The sequence below is a fragment of the Elaeis guineensis genome, chromosome 5, assembly GCF_000442705.2.
Source record: "Elaeis guineensis isolate ETL-2024a chromosome 5, EG11, whole genome shotgun sequence".
Classification (NCBI taxonomy): Eukaryota; Viridiplantae; Streptophyta; class Magnoliopsida; order Arecales; family Arecaceae; genus Elaeis; species Elaeis guineensis.
The window spans coordinates 60,923,028-60,940,300 of NC_025997.2; the positions used below are offsets into that span (position 1 = coordinate 60,923,028).

Consider the following 17,273-nt stretch of genomic DNA (forward strand, 5'->3'; position numbering starts at 1 on the left):
CATAGCTGAAAATCATAGAGAGCTTCAAATTAATGAATAGAAGAACATAGAAATGAAGCTTATGAGAATGCTGGGGTGTACAAGGAACAAACCGAAGTATTCCATGATCAAGCAATTATGAAAAAATTTTTTACTCCTAGATAAAAAGTTTTCATGTATAATTTTAGATTACACCTATTTTCTGGAAAGCTTAGGTCTAGATGGACAGGATCATTCTTAGTTAAAGAAGTCTTTCCATATGGAGCTATAAAAATTAAAAATTCAAGTAATGGTGCTATGTTAAAAGTTAATGGTCAAAGATTAAAACTATTCTTAGAACTGCCCAAAGAATCTATTGATGAAGCCATGGTTCTCTATGAACCAACTTATCTCAGTTAATTTATTTTCAATGTTTAGTCTAGCTGAAAATATTAAACTTAGCGCTTCTAGGAGGCAACCTAATTTTTTTTAAACTAATGTCTTTTCTATTGAATAAAAAAAGATACCTATCTTCGGGCTTCGAACTTTTAAGCCAACATCATACCAAATTATGTTCAATATAAAACACATATTCACTAGATGACATCTTTTTTTTTTCTTGCACTGTATTTTTTTTCTCCTTCATTAGAGATAATGATATTTAAGTTGGGAGGTAAAAAAATCTTCTAAAAATATTTTTGAAAAATTTTGAAAAGTATACCTCTTAAAAATCATTGAATTTTTTTTAGAAAAAAATCTTTTAAAAGAAAATTTTGATAAACTGTGTGTCAAAAAAAAAGAATCTTAAGCAAAATAGACTAGAAAAAGAATAATAAGAGTTAGAGAGTATTTGCTAATGACTGTAGCGAGTTAGGAAGTAGATTAGTTGGACAGACTTTTAGCAGCTTACTTAGATCATCTAAAGACTATTAGCACTTCTAACTGCACATGTACACTGACAAGATAAAATAGATGCTGATTGTAAGGCTAACTGAGGATTTAATTATCACTTAAAATCGGTAATTGATATACACTCTCATCAAAAACTTAAAATTGAAGAAAGAGCTACCTGCCTAAAATAAAAGTGCAAAACACAGAGTACATGTGGATGCCCTAAGCTTAGTTATTGGGTCTCTACACCTCAATCAAATGTGGAGGTTCACATCAAATGGTGAAGGGAAGGTCAGGATGCTCAGCACTAAAAAAAAAAAGAGTGAGAGAGAAAAAGAAGGCAGTGTAAAAGCTATCTTAGTTCATAAACTTTATTTGGGGGTGTATAAAAAATTAATCAAAATAAGTTAACAAGAGAAGATACATTTGTCTTTTATAAACCAATACTCAAATACTAAGTTAGTCATCACAAACACAAGTGCTGTAAATCTTTAGATATATTTGAAGAAAGTTTCTGATGGTACTGACTATGAAATTTGTTTATAAAACTCAATATTTAGTTAGTGATACTTGCTAAACTCTTTAACTTTCAATCCTAGGTTTATTTTTGTAGAGGATGATCTTAATGAAATATTATCAATATATATATATATATATATATATATATATATATATATATATATATATTGCATTGCTAAGGGACTAGCAATAAATAAGTTGGGAAGTATGATAAGTACATAAATTTATCATAAGAAGTATTAAAATTCTTGATATTTGGTTTCTATTACTTGAATTTGATACTTCTTATATTTATTTTTATAGAAATTATTAATCATAAAAAATTATTTACAAAATAATTAGCAATCCTCAAGGAATATAGAATAACGACCTGACATTTTTTTTTTTTTGATCTCTAAGCCTAAAAGCCCAAAACTGTTAAAGGCCCACATAGCCTGTAATGAGTGGCTAAGTGGAATGTGGAGGGTCCCATTGAGGGGTGCTCTTCGGAGCTAATAAAGGTTTTTTTTGGTTGGGCTCTTGCATGAGTTGCTGAAGACATGCGCTGTGCGTTGCGTGGTGTGGGTCCAAGGCTATGGCGAGCAAACGCTAGGTGCGAGCGGCTTTTGCAGGCGCTGATATGCGGCATGGGCAGAAACATGGAGTGGATGTGGTGCGAGGTTGGGACATGAACATGAAAAGAAAAGAGAAAATAATTTTTTTACAAAGAATTTGGCTTGAATAGTGGCTCTCTTCTCTTGCATATTCATCCTTTCAATCTCATCCATCCATCTCCTAATTCTTATCTTTTTCATTAGTCCCACATCTAAATATTACAATAACCTCCTACCTGCTACACCTATAAATAAAGCCACGTGCCTCTATCTTAAGGATATCTCTCTCTACACCATACTTTTTGTAGGGGACCCATGTGACAGGCGGACATACCCACCTTTTAAATCTTTTTAGCCATCTTATTTTCACTTTCTTTCATCATTCCAACATACGAGAAGGAGAGTCAGTCGAGGGAGAGGTTTGCCCTAAACCAAAAGAGGAAGAGAAGTCAGGTTCTGTGATTGAGTTTTATTTTATTTTATTTTTATTTTTTATTCCAACTTCAAGCCTCGTTAATGACTTAAAAGTTATAATTTTTTTATATCAAAATTTTTATTCAATAATAAATTAGTTTTTTTTATTTAATTTTTATAATTTTAATTTCTACAATAAAGTAGTTTAAATTTTTGTATCTTTTAATTCTGTAATTTTTAATTTTTATAAGTTAAAATTCACTAAGTAGCATAAGATTTTATTTTATTTTATTTTTCAAACTCCAAATTAAATTATGTCGGCTAAGCAATCCTTTTGGTGTTTGCTATGAAGCTAGACCATGAATAGAAGCCTTCTCTTTTGATTTTTTTTTTTGAGCTTTTAATTTTTAGAATCCTTCTCTCTTCATCTCTCTTGCTAAGAGACTTGATGGGCTATTGTTAGATCAAAATTCCTTCATAGTCCATGCTTGAATCGGTGCAAGAAGAGATAATTGATAAAAGGCTCACAAATCTTTAAATCCTTTCTTCTCCTTCCTCATGAAAACTTCGATGGGTTATAGTTGGATTTGTGTCCCTTCATAGCCCATACTTGGGTAACACAAGAAAAGTGGTTGAAAGAAAAAATCTCTTAATTAGGATGAAAGCAAAATGCTTGATAGGTTATAGTTGAGTTAAATCTCTTCATAATCCATGCTTGTTCATGTTTTACATCTTGATCAAGGGACAATATGACAGAAACCTTGGGAAGGCCTTTTAATTCATTGGTCTAGTGGATTCAAAAGTCCTAGATCTTTTAAATCATTTATCTTTATAATTAATTAATTTACTATTTTGGTAGTTAGTAGTCCAATAAACATAATCTCCTCTTTTTCTTTAAAGCTCACTTGAGCAAGTATTTGAACATACTTTAAAAATTCAATTCTTCATGGGATCAACCCGTACTCATTGGACATGCTACATTGCACACCGTATGCTTGCAGTAAATTTAAAACATATCAACCCTCGCTAAGGAGCCAAGGTCTCATCAAAAGTCCAAGCACATAAAGGAGCAGTGTACGCGACTATCTCAAGTAGAAATACATAGAGATGCAAAGAATATACTCCACATGAGATGTGGTAGACCCACTGGTTAAGTCACTTAGTCAGTCGAAGGTCAAAACCTATCTTAAGAAGATGAGGCTTAGGTATATGGTAGATTGATTTTAGTACAAGTTGGAGATTGTTGGATGTTTGCCCTAGAAGCCAATTTTGGCTGATGCATATCATAATTCTAGGACATGATTTTATACTTAACAGATAGTTTTAATTTTATTCATATTGTATGTGTCCATGAATCATCCGAGGGATTAACAAGATGATGACACATATTTTCAAAGAGTTGAGAATTTGAGGCATGTATCATTGATGATTAATTCTTAAATTACTCATGATTATAAGATCATCATGGAGATGGTGATTGATCCAGATAGACTGGTACACGGATCACTTTCTTCAAATAGATGAGTCTTGAGTTTACAGTGTAGGGACATTGGAGCGAGAGTGCAGATGGTTGTTAGAGAACAACTAGCACTGAGCATGACTAACATGAGAAGTTATATGGATGTTTGCTCACTCGTTAGTGACTTTCTTGATATTGCAGTAGTGTGACTAGTCCTTTGACCTGCGATGTCACGACTGCTTATAGTGATGTTGCTGGTGTTTGACTACATATAAATAGGACCTCAATGAGTCCTCGTAGTGGATGTTGGCAATAATTGATTCACTATAGGAGCAAGATGCCCATCTAGATAGAATCTATTGACCTTAGCAGAAAGGAATAGTCCTATATGATTTATGAAACTGAGTTCAGAAGTCCTTGGCCAAGGCAATGTGATTGATGAGAAAGAATTTTCACGGATATTCACAGTATGAACTTGAGTCGAATAAATCTTACATATGACTGACGATGGATTTGAAGAGTTGTCCATGATCTCTGTCTAGTTGGGACTCATGATAGAGGGACTATATCACACGTTAACTGCACTTAGAGGTTCATCATATTTTATTCTAAGAAGTTATCACTACATACTGCTGAGTGTTACTGATGGATTGTGGGGCTCATAAATATCATCTTGATGATCAATGATCCTTGATGGGTGAGTTGGAATGGTTCCAACCCATTAAAAAGAATTTTGATGATATTGTGATAGAGATCACAATATACCTCACTACCTGATAGAATAGAACCTATGGAGTCACACATAAAAAAAGCTTTTGACTGATCAGATGATTAATTTGCAATTATGAATCATAATAGGATTTAGTTATCAATTTGACTGATGATTAAATCAATGCAACAGTTGCAATATTTAATTCACTAAGGGTTAGTGAATTTTTTTTTTGAAGGATTTAATTTGCAATTAGATTGCAATAAGGCTCAATATGATTGAGCAATGGGGTTCAAATCAGATTTAATTGAATGAGATTCAATTTAATTTGGTTTAGATTTGATTAGATTAAACTCTATTGGATAACAAACTTGATTGAATCAATCTCTATTGATTATGAGATGACCTCATATCCAAGAACCCAATCCCTAACTTGATGGGATTTAATCTAACTCTTTTTCTAATTGGATTAGGGCCTAATTGGATTTTTAATTAGGCTTGGACCCAATTAGTTATTTGGTTATAACTAATTTCTAAATTGGTTAGGATTGGTCTAAGAGTTAGTTAGGGATTTGAACCAAGATTCAAGATTTCCTAGTTTGACTAGGAACTCATCAAATTCTTGACCGCCTACCCATCTCCATGCCTTCTTTTTATTTTTCATGCTAAAGAAGCTTCACGTAGCCCTTTTATTTGCATGAGAAACCTCATGCCCTATCCTTCATTCCATAAGATAAGTCACGGTAAAAATCAGCCCCTTATGTTCTATTACACACCTAAAAGAAAGGAGTTTGGGCTGAAGGAAAAATCAGCTTTTTTCTTGTAGGATCTTTCAGATCTAATGAGATCTAGGGCGGACTATTTTTAAAAAATTATCCTACTTTATTTTAAATCTAAAGTCTATTAGATCTGATTCTTATTATCTGATATTTAATCTAAAATTAAATCTAAAACTTGAGGATTAGAGGAATACCTCTAGGGTAACTAGATTATCCTGTAGATGATCACAGCAACGCCCAAGGTTCTAAAATAGCCATGCAGTCACTTGACCTCTACCAGTATCCACTTGAGCAAGATCTGGATCATCTTCTCCTCACAAATCTTTGCTCCAAAAATTAGATCTAGATCTGATCTGCAAGATCTTCTGAAGCTGGAGCAGCAGTTTCTTGACAAATCCCTGCAGCCTTCTGATCAGGGAGCCACCACACCTTGGACAAGCACTAGATGGATGCCCAACCTCTTGGATGTGAAGAGGGGAGGGAGAGGAGTAGAGGAGGCATGGAGAAGTGGAGGGGTTTCATATTTTTGCTGGGTATTGAGCAGAGTCTCTAAACCCTAGGCACAGACAGGGTTTAAATAGACCCTGCTACGCCATGCAGTGCCACATCATTCAATCAATCAAAAAATTTTAATTAATTCTGAAAAAAAATTAATTGATGGAGTGATATCATCTGATCATATCAGATAAAAACTCCACCAAACCCTCTTACTATTGGCGCCAACACTGGATAAACACAGTGAGATTGGCGCCCAACAGTTTGAGTTGATCAAGGCATAGAGTCCTCATCTCATGGGACTCTATCCTTATCCACTTTGGGGCACACACCATATCTGATTATGGCACCCACTTTGAGGGTAAAATTAGTAGGTGGAAACTCCACAAAATCTCTCCAATGATCTCTTGCCAAGTGGCCTTCAGTCCAAGGTCCATGGGTCAACTTTGACCAATATTCTAAAATAGAAATAGCAAGTGATAGGAATTAGCAGGTGTTATCTTAAATTCATCTCATGAATTAAGACAAATCTTTTCTGAGCTGGACTGGCTCCAGTCAGACTGTGAGAAACCTTCTTAAGGTTCTTTGGGTGAGTCAAATCATATTTGGCTCAAACGAGATAGAAAAGATTACACGAGAAAAAAGTTAGGCTCAATCGTGTGCTAACATGATTTCCTTGAACCTAATTGGATCTAATCCAAATCAATCGAACTGAACTAGCTCAATTGATGATATCCAGACCCTAACTCTTGTTTGTGTGACCCAGTTAGATTTATTTCCGTATGGTAATGAGATATGTCGTGATCTCATCATCGACATCATCGAAACTCCTTTCGATGGACCAGAACTCTTCTGATTCAGATAATTTAGAATGATCGATCATCAAGATCATTCTAATTGCTTCCAAAATCCACCAGTGACACCTAGTAGTATATGATGGCAACCCATCAGAAATGAAGATGAACCTCTTGGTGTAGCTATCTGTGTGATTGAGTTTCTCTATCATGAGTCCCGACTGAATTAGGGTTAAGGTGAACTCGTCAAACCCAACATCAGTCATATGAATCAATCGATCGATCCGAGTCTGATGTGAAACCTCAATGAAAAACTTTTTTCCATTATTTTATTCTGTCATGGTCATGGGCTTAAGGATTCGATCTTTTGATCATCATAGGACTACTCCTCTCATCTACCAAGGTTGATAGATCCCATCTTGGTGCAATCTGGTTCCTACAATGAATATGCTACAGCCAACATACACCTTAGGATTTTGAATGGCTAGGAGATCGAGTTATGGTATAGTCAAACTATAACATACTCAAGGTGAACTATCGATGTACCTCAGGTCAAAGAACTAGACACACAGTTGCAGCATCGAGCTAGTCATCGATGAGAAGGTAGACTTCGTTATGACTGCTTGAGGTGATCACGCTCAGTACTCTCATTTTTAATGAATACCTGTACTCTCGCTCTGGTGTCTCCACACCGTAGACTCAAGACACATTTACCCTAAAGAAGCGATCATACACCAACCTTCCGGATCGATCACCATCCTCGTGATGATCTTATGGTCAGGAGCTATTTATGAGTTAGTATGTAAATTCATGCCTTAAATTTTTAACTCTTGAAAATATGAATTAACATTCCTACTAACTCAAAGGATGTATCACAGACATAATGTACACAATGTGATAGTAGAATAACCCTTTTATTCATTTATAATCAAAATTATAAATTTTCCCTTATATTTGTACAGGAATGTGTCAGCCAATCTGGCATCTAGGGCACACATCTAACATGGGCTGCCCTAAACTCTATTCTAACAGCCTCTCCTACACACCATAATATTAGGACTTTAACTCCTAAGCAAAACACACTTCTACACTAATGAAAGAGAAGTTTTTGGGCATTGAAATAGATAGATGTCAACATGAGAAAGCTGCTAGTTCGCCGCTGCTAGTTCACAGAAAATTAGCTTCATGGTGTGAAGAAAAGAGATGAAGAAGTGTCTTCCTCTTGGGCTGACAAGAGAGGAATTGTTCCTTCTTCATGGCATCACAAAGGGTGAGGAAGAAAATCTTTCTCATGGGCTGAAGAAATGAAGAAGAGTCTGAAGGAAAAGTAGGGCAATTCTATGCATGCAATTTAAAATTTTTTGACAGCAAATTTATTAGATTAAACACTTTAATCTATTTTACATGCATAAGATCTAATCTAGACTATTATGCCAAGAACTATGATATGATTTAACATAAACTTAAGATCTGAAAATAAAAATCTGTATCAATCTAATCAATGCTGCAGACTAGATCTAACCTTTAGATCTATAAAAACTAGCCTAACAAGTTCAAAACTCGTTACCAGACTATGCGTTGCTGATCTCTATAAGTATCTCACATAGGAGAGAGTTCCTTCAGGTTGCTCACAGCCGCATGAAGAAGTTCAGTCTCTACAGATCGTCCACAGAGAGCTATAGTAGAAAAATAAAATCGGCAAGGAACACAACATATCAACTATAGGACCCCCTTTAAATAGCAAGAGATTAGGGTTTTGGGTCAAGAGGAGAGGTGCCAAAGTCTCCATGCCAAAACCAAGTTTTGGTATCCCAAAAATTTTAAAAATGGGTGATGGCATGAGGAAGAGATCTGATCTTTCTTATGCCCAGAAACACTGCAAAGAAAATAAAGAAAAATTTGATTGGCACCACCCTTCTTTCTAAACATAAAAAATCTCTTTCCTTCTTATTTCTTTATCTCTAATTCGGATCGTATTCAAATTAGGCAGGAGATAAGGGACATGACTCATCATGCTTGCCACCCACCCTCTCTGAGCCCTCTCTCTTTACGTCTAAAATTCACATGCCAAAACCATTTTGGCATTGAGAAGAAGAGGTGGGCCCAAGATGGCACAAGGGGAAAAGATAGAGTCCTTGTTGATTGGGACTCTTGTTGCTCCTTGAATTAATTTTGATGATTACAAAGTATTTGAAGGGGTTATTAATGATTTTGGCTTGAAAAAAGATTTATTATTTTTCAAGGGCAAAATCATAATTTTATCAAGTCCTAACTCGAAAACCTTAAGAGCAAGAACAGAAGATTTGTGATCTTTTGGAGGCAATCTCAATATTTTTGGATGTGTATTTTGAAAGAAAATAATATTTATAAAATTAAGTCGACCCCATGAGTCGACTCATGTCAAATGGGGTTGAATGGTATGCTATTTTTTGGCTGGCACACACAATTGAGTCGACCCCTGTGCATGAGTCGATCCTGTGAGTCGACCTCTGTTGCTGTATACGCCAAAATTATAGAACAGTCATTTTCTGCTCTGTGCCACAGAAGTCGACCCCATGAGTTGACTCATATGTATGAGTCAACCCGTGCGATGAAAAAACTCCGTAATAGCTAGTTTTTCAACTCATTTTGGTTCATTTAATGCTCATTTAATGATCTCCAATGGCTCTAAAACTACTCAGATCACTATCCACCATCATTTGAAGCTATAAAAGGCACTTAAAGGAGAGAATAAAGCAAGTTCTTCAAGCATTCATTTCAGCCCTAAGTAAAGAGCTCTCTTCAAGTTAAAGAAGCTTTCATTTCAAGTTCACCAATCCCTTAAGAGCTCATTCAAGTCTTCAACCACTTTGAGAGAAATCAGAAAAGCTTTCTTCTTATTGTGTAAAGTGTATTTAAAGTTTTATTTTCTCATTAAAAGAGCTAAATTTATATTTTCGTGTGATTAACTCACATACTCTGTTTTGACTTGATCTTTTATTTTGGAAGAGTTCCAAAATATAGAAAGTTTGATCCAAACCTTGAATCGGATTGTATTGGGTTGGCTTGTATCCAAAAAATAAGTATTCTAGCTTGGGATAGCTAGAGTCAGAGGTACCGACATTATATTCTTATTGAATATGGTTTAGTGGATTTGAATTCTCAAGTAGGAGCTTGGGGAGTGGATGTAGGTGCAAGGTTGGCACCGAATCACTATAAATCTTGTTTGTTTGTGTTGTGCTTACTTGCTCTTTCTTTCTAAATTTTTTTATTTTCTTGCATTCTTGCATCTACTTTTTAGACCTTACTTAAATCACTCTCTACATATATCCTGCTCATTGTTATTTAATCCTCATAGTTCTAAATTAACGTTAAAATTTTAAAAACCTAATTCACCCCCCTCTCTTGGGTTGCATAGCTGGGCAACAAGTGCTATCAGAGCTTGGTGCTCTAGCCCTACTTTGATTTAACCATCAAAGAGCTAAAGATCTATGGCAACTCAAGTTGGTGCTTCACTAGCGAAGGGGCATTCCACAAACCGACCTTCACTTTTCAATGGGTCAAACTACACCTATTGAAAAGCTCAGATGAAAATTTTTATTCAGACACTTGACTATAATATGTAGAGTATCATAGTTAATGGACTATATACACCCACTAAGATAATTAATGATATAGAATCAACCAAATCTGAAAGAGAATGGGATGAGGTTGACAAGAAAATGGCTCAACTTAATGCTAAAGCCATGAATATTTTATATTGTGCTTTAGATGCTAATGAGTTTAATCGCATTTCAACATACATGTCAGCTAAGGAAATATGGGATAGATTAGAACTAACACATGAAAGCACCAATCAAGTTAAAAAATCAAAAATTAACATGCTTGTGCATAAATATGAACTCTTTAAAATGGAGCATGATGAATCAATAACTGAAATATTTACTCGCTTCATGGATATTATTAATGGTCTAAAAAATCTTGGTAAGTCTTACTCTAACAGCGATCTTGTGAGAAAGATTCTTAGGTCTTTACTAAAGATGTGGGAGGCTAAAGTGACCACAATCCAAGAAGCCAAGGATCTGAATATTTTACTCTTAGAAGAGCTTTTAGGATCACTAATGACACATGAGCTAAGTATGAAACAACATCAAGAAGAAGATGTCAAGAAGAAGAGGATAATTGCCTTCAAGTCCACTACCCAACTCGATGAGGAATCCAAAGAAACTGAAAATGAAGAGCAAGATGAAGAAATGGCCCCCATCACTAGAAAGTTTAAAAGATTCTTGAAGAAAAGAAGACAAAGGATGAGGAAAAGGCCACTCACAAAAGAAGAACATAGCAAAGAGAAGGATAAGGAGCAGCCCCTTATTTGTTACGAATGTAAGAAGCCAGGGCACTTCAGATCTGAATATCCACAACTCAAGAAGGGCCCCAAGAAGTACAAAAAAAAGGCTATAATGGCTACTTGGAGTGATAGTGATGAGTCAAGCTCCGAAGAAGAAGATTCACATGAACAAGCTAACTTGTGCCTTATGGCACATGAAAATGAGAAAAATGCTGAAACTCCTGATGACTTTACTTTCGAAGAACTTCAAGAAAAATTTTATGATTTAGTTGATGATCTAAAGAAGTTAGGGGTAAAGAACAAAGAATTAAAATCAAAGAATCAATCTTTACTAAAAGAAAATGAAATAATTTCAAATGAAAAATTGGTCTTGACACAAAAAAATCTAAACTTAAAAAATGAAATTGCTAAGTTAAAACTTATGGTAGAAAAGTTCACTCTTAGTTCAACTAAACTTCAAATAATACTTGATAGTCAAAAGGCCGTTTATGATAAAGCCGATCTTGGCTACAACGCTTTAAAGAAACAAAAATTCTTGAAAAATATCTATGTGAACTCAACAAGCAACAAGTTTTCAAATACTACTTACTTTAAATGTGGTATAGTAGGACACAAATCCTATACTTGTTTCTCTAACAAATCTAAAAATTCTAATGTGAAAAAAATATAGGTTCCAAAAGGAACCATTGTGACTAACCAAAGAAGACCCAAGAAAACTTGGGTACCAAAATGAAAATTTGATTTTTGCATGCAGGTGTGTCTTGCATCCCAAGGAATAAATCAAAAATGGTATCTTGATAGTGGGTGCTCAAGATACATGACCGATGATGAATTTCAATTCATCACACTTGATGCAAAAGATGGAGGGATGGTCACTTTTGAAGATAATAGCAAAAAAAAATCATCGGTATAGGTAACATTGGTATCACTCCCTCCAAGTATATTGAAAATATTTTATTAGTAGATGGTTTGAAACATAATCTATTGAGCATTAGTCAATTTTGTGATAAAGGGTATAAAGTCATTTTTGAATCTTCATTATGCATAGTAACTAGTCTCAATAAAGAAGGTATTAAATTTGTTGGGCATAGACATGGTAATGTTTATATGGTAGATTTGAATGATCTTTTCAAGATAAACATGCAATGCCTAGTAACCTTGAATGCCAAAATTAATGAGACTAGTTGGCTTTGGCATCGTAGGCTTGCACACATTAGCATGCATTCACTTTCAAAACTTATTAAAAAAGAATTGGTTACCAGTTTACCTAAATTAAATTTTGAAAAGGATAGAATTTGTGATGCATGTCAACTAGAAAAATAAGCAAAAGTATCTTTTAAATCTAAAAATATTGTTTCAACTTCTAGCCCATTAGAATTATTGCACATGGATTTATTTGGACCCACTAGACCTACTAGTCTGGGTGAAAAATGATATGGCTTTGTAATTATTGATGATTTCTCTCATTTTACATGAGTTTTCTTTTTGGCATATAAGGATGAAACTTTTCATGTGTTTTTAAAATTTTATCGAAAAGTTACTAATGAAAAAAGTTTTTCAATTCAACATATTTGAAGTGATCATGGAACCGAATTTGAAAATCAAGATTTTGAAAAATTTTATGATGAAAAAGGTATTGACCATAACTTTTCAACACCTAGGACACCCCTACAAAATGGGATAGTAGAAAGAAAAAATAGGATCCTTGAAGAAATGGCCCATACCATGCTATGTGAAAGCAACCTCCTAAGGTACTTTTGGATGGAAGCAATTAACACGGCATGTTACATATTAAATCATATTTTAATTAGACCAATACTAAAGAAAACACCTTATGAGCTTTGGAAAGAAAGAAAACCAAATATTTCATATTTACATATTTTTGGTTGCCGATATTTTGTTTTGAACAACGGTAAAGAAAGATTAGAAAAATTTGATGCAAAATCTAATGAAGCTATTTTTCTTGGTTATTCCTCTTTTAGCAAAGCTTTTAGAGTTTTTAACAAAAGAACTTTAGTAGTAGAGGAGTCAATATATGTTGTTTTTGATGAGACTAATGATCTTCCCTCAAGAAAGAATGAAGGTATTGATGATGCAGATCCTCTTATAGAAGGGATGAAGAAGCTCATCCTAAAAGACTCAATGATTCAAAATGATGAAGAACATGAAAATAAACAAGATGATAAAGGTGAAGAACAACAAGAACAACTTCAAGGTGCAAATGATCTACCCAAAGAATGGAGGTATGATCACAATCACCTCAAAGAACTAATCATTGATGATCCTACACATGGAGTAAGAACTCGTTCTTTACTTAGAGATGCATACAATCATTTTGTATTTATCTCTCATCTTGAACCTAAAATCATAGATGAAGCTGAAAAAGATTATAATTGGATAAATGCAATACAAGAAGAACTTAATCAATTTAAAAAAAATAATATATGGATGTTAGTATCAAGACCTAAAAATTATCCAGTAATTAGCACAAAATGGATATATAGAAATAAACTGGATGAACATGAAAATGTAATTAGGAATAAAGTGAGACTGGTTGCAAAGGGTTATAATCAAGAAGAAGAAATTGATTTTGATGAAACCTTTACACCTGTTGCTAGATTAGAAGCAATTAGGCTTTTACTTGCATATGCATGCTTTATGAATTTTAAATTATTCCAAATGGATGTCAAAAGTGCTTTTCTAAATGGTTATATTACTAAAGAAGTTTTTGTAGAACAACTCCTCGATTTTGAAAATCATGCTTTTCCTAATCATGTTTTTAAATTAAATAAAGCTCTATATGGTCTAAAGCAAGCTCCTAGGGCTTGGTATGAAAGGTTAAGTAAATTCTTGCTTAACAACGGTTTTTCAAGAGGAAATATAGATACAACCTTTTTCATTAAAAGAAATCATAATGATATCTTAGTTATACAAATATACATTGATGACATTATTTTTGGGTCTACTAATAAAACTCTTTGTCAAGATTTTGCCAAGCTCATGCAGGGAGAGTTCGAGATGAGCACGATAGAAGAACTTATATTCTTCCTCAGACTCCAAATCAAACAAATAAAAGAAAGAATCTCTATCACTCAAAGCAAATATACAAGAGAACTACTCAAAAGATTTGGAATGGAGGGTTCCAAAGTAATTGGTACACCCATAAGCCCATTATGTAAGCTTGACAAGGATGAAGGAGGTAAAAATATAGACTTAAAATTTTATAAAGGCATGATTGGTTCTCTATTGTATTTAACTACTAGTAGACCAGATATTATGTTTAGTATATGTCTTTGTGCTCGCTTTCAATCAAATCTAAAAGAAATACACTTGAATGCAGTTAAAAGAATCTTTAGATATTTAAATGGTACACAAACTCTAGGACTATGGTATTCTAAAGACTCATCAATTGACTTAATAGGATATTCAGATGTCGATTTTGCTGGATGTAGATTAGATAGAAAAAGTACTAGTGAAACTTGCTAATTTTTTGGAGTTAACATAATCTCTTGGTTTAGCAAGAAGCAAAATTCGGTGGCACTGTCTACGGTCGAGGCCAAATATATAGCAGTCAGAAGTTGTTATGCTCAAATCTTGTGGATTAAGCAACAACTTGAGGACTTTGGCATCAAACTCAATAAAACTCTCATAAGATGTGATAACACTAGTACTATCAATCTAACTAAAAATTTAATTCAGTACTCTAGATCAAAATATATTGAAATTAGACATCATTTCATAAGAGAACATGTTCAAAATAATAATATAATCCTTGACTATGCATGTACTGAGAAATAATTGGCTGACATTTTTACCAAGGCCTTAAGTGAAGATAGATTTTGCGAAATTAGAAGAGAACTAGGAATCATTGATCCATCAGCTTAAGTATCTCTCTAATTCTAAGTTCTTAATACCAAAAAAATTTATTGAACCAAATTTGTTGAGCTCAATTCTCATCTCTTCATTTCTCTTAAAAGCTTAAAACTGTACTTCACATGATCAATCTCTAGGTAGATACTTTTTTCTTAAAGTTTCAGATTTTTTCAAATTTTTCCATCATTCTTATGAATTTTTCTATACCATGAGTCGACCCCCAGGGTCGACCCTAGGGTAAACTTATAATTTGTCAAAACCCTTCGGACACTCTCTTTTTATTGAAAAATTTTTTTTGAGCCGACTCAGCCCTTCTTCTTCCTCCCACTGAACCAAAAGCTCTCCCTCTCTTCTCCCTCAAATTGAAGATTTCTCTCAAATCTCTCTTTCCACCGATTTTCACCCTTCAAATCGCCCGTTTAGGAACCAACTTCCTCTCCTCTTTCTTCCTCGTTTGGATGGTTCGAGCTTGCCCTAGATTCTACCTCTCTTCTCCAAATCGACACTTCACCTCTCCAAAATCTTGGCTTTTCTACTAGAATCCTTTCCTCTCTACCTGATTTAGTCTCTTAAACTCCTTGCAAGTCCTTCTTGTCCAAATGGCTCCCAAAATGAAGCTCCCACAGAGAAAAAAATCTGTTCATGGGTTGGAAGAGACTGAGCGTAGAAAAAGAATAGCAGTCGAGCCCTCTCCTGCTCCAATCCCAGCTCCAGGTCCTGCTTCAGCTTCTATACAATCCCCAATTAGTCCAAGCAAGGTACCTCTCTCTGATCGAAAAGTGAAACCTGGGAAGAATATAGTTTCAAGTTTTTTGAAAAAGAAGGGTTCTCTATTGGATCAAAGATTAAAAATCAAGGATGAAAATTTTACTGTCTCTTGAAAGAAAACACTTTTGTTGATCTGGTCAGACAATTTTATTTGAATTTAAGTTACTTCAATAGAACAGTAAAGTCTACAGTGAAAGGTGTTGATATTATTCTTGATCTTTTGCATTTGGGACAAATTCTACACTTGCCTTGTGAAGGCTATACTAATATGGAGCTCCCAATCAAAGAAGAAGGAATTAATGTTATCTTAAGGAGAACTTTTACTAGAAGTTTGAATAAATTAGAAGCAAAAATTCTTTCTATTGAGATGAGGCTGTTACATCACATGGTAACCAAGCTGTTTGTCTCTAGGAGTGGCAAACATGACCTCCTATCTGGTAGGGACATTTGCATCATGTATCATGTGATCATTGAGACCCCCTTGAACCTTCCTATTCTGATGATTGAGGCCATGAGAGAGACCCTAAATAGGTCGGAGTCAGTTTTGAGGGGGAGGCAGTTACTAGGTTATCTCATTCTGACACCATCAACCACCACACACTGCACCGTATGGGTTTTTCAAAGATTGATGGTGGTTGGTCAAAGGGTGTCGAGGAAAGAGCAGAGGAGCCAGCTGAGGAGAGAGCAGAGGAGGAGAGACTGTCTTCACCTCCTCATGATCATAGAGCATCTCCAGATATTCAGTTCGTGTCTGATCACGAGGCTGGTCCCTCAGAGTCAGTGAGGGGCATGCTTCAGTTCTATAGTTAGAGAGCAGGGTACATCCTTCAGAGTTCAGACTTGTAGATGATCAGATTGAGCTGATGTCCCAGTGTGTTGCCTCCATTTTATCTCAGCAGTTTGCCACCTCAGGTTTTGCTCAGGGGATGACTTCTCAGGCTATTTTAGATCAGACCATGATCCCTCATATCTCTACCATCTTTCAGATGCTTACTGCTCAATCCGTACGTATTGAGCAGTTTGAGGGATATATTTTAAGACTGACAGGTAGAGTTTTAGACTTGCAGGGATAAGTTTTAATCTTAACCCATCTCCAGCCATAAGAGAACATCACAGAGGTCTCAGACCTATCTGCAGAGGTGGCTAGACTTCAAGGAGTTTTAGAGGGTGGATTTGACTTCTTGAGGAGAGAGATCAGGGGCTCCAGTGAGACTGTCTTTACTCAGATTGGTGCCTTGATGCAGTCCATGATGAGAGCTTTGGAACAATTAGACACCATCAGATTTTCTCTCCTTGCACAGTCCATAGCTTCCCAGGCTCCAGAATCTTCTCGCCCTTCTGCTCGTGCCGATACTTCTACCCATGGTCGAGGCAGATGTGGTCGAGGTCGTGCCCATAGATTTGATCCTACATCTTCTCATCATATCTCTGACTCTTCAGATTCTGATCTCTCTAGCCACGATACCTATTAGATCCAGCATAGTTAGTCTTTTATGTCTAGGTTCTAGCTTATGGCCTTTGTATTTGTTGGCTGATTGACTCTTGGATAGTTTTTATCCATGACTTTTATATTTTGAGTTGACTCATATGTATTGGGACACCTATGTATTCAGTCACATTTTGGATATATATATTTATATGCTTTGAATTTCAATGAATGTTTATGATTGGGATCAATTGAATTGTCTTAATTA

At 35.0% G+C, this 17,273-nt stretch overlaps 1 pseudogene; it reads left to right on the top strand.

Moving 5' to 3' along the window:
- The first annotated feature begins 10,081 nt into the window (after window positions 1-10,081).
- The window catches only part of LOC140858001 (uncharacterized), a 140,555-nt pseudogene continuing 133,363 nt past the window's right edge, over window positions 10,082-17,273 (top strand).